Source organism: Trachymyrmex cornetzi, unplaced genomic scaffold (genome assembly GCF_001594075.2).
Source record: "Trachymyrmex cornetzi isolate Tcor2-1 unplaced genomic scaffold, Tcor1.1 scaffold810, whole genome shotgun sequence".
NCBI classification, from domain to species: Eukaryota; Metazoa; Arthropoda; class Insecta; order Hymenoptera; family Formicidae; genus Trachymyrmex; species Trachymyrmex cornetzi.
Genome location: NW_017300148.1, coordinates 128,473 through 128,918, shown reverse-complemented (window position 1 = coordinate 128,918; position 446 = coordinate 128,473).

The following is a 446-nucleotide window of genomic DNA, read 5'->3' as shown; positions in this document are numbered from 1 at the left end:
TTGTTTTGTCAGTATATACCGGAACAACTTAAGACGATTAAAGTTTGTGTACGAGATTCATGACAAACAGAAAAGATTATGTGTTTGTCATTTATATCATCAGATATACAATGGTTTTTATCATTTTATTGTAATAAACATATTCTTGAATTGGTATAATAGGTTTTGAAATTTTCGGTTAATAATTGCAAAATTACATGTCGTATGTTTCTAACACTGAAGATGACCTATATTGTGGTCATAACGTTTGTTTCGTAATTGTCAGTTATTGTTAATAATACACACAAGCATTTTATCTGCAAACCGATATAAGTTTTAAGGAGGTTGTAAGGTAAATGCAATATGTTAAGAATTACTTGAAAAAAATTACAGACTATTCTAAATTTCATTTAATAATAATACAAAAAAAATAGAAACAATTGACCATCTGGATCAAAAGTTATTTG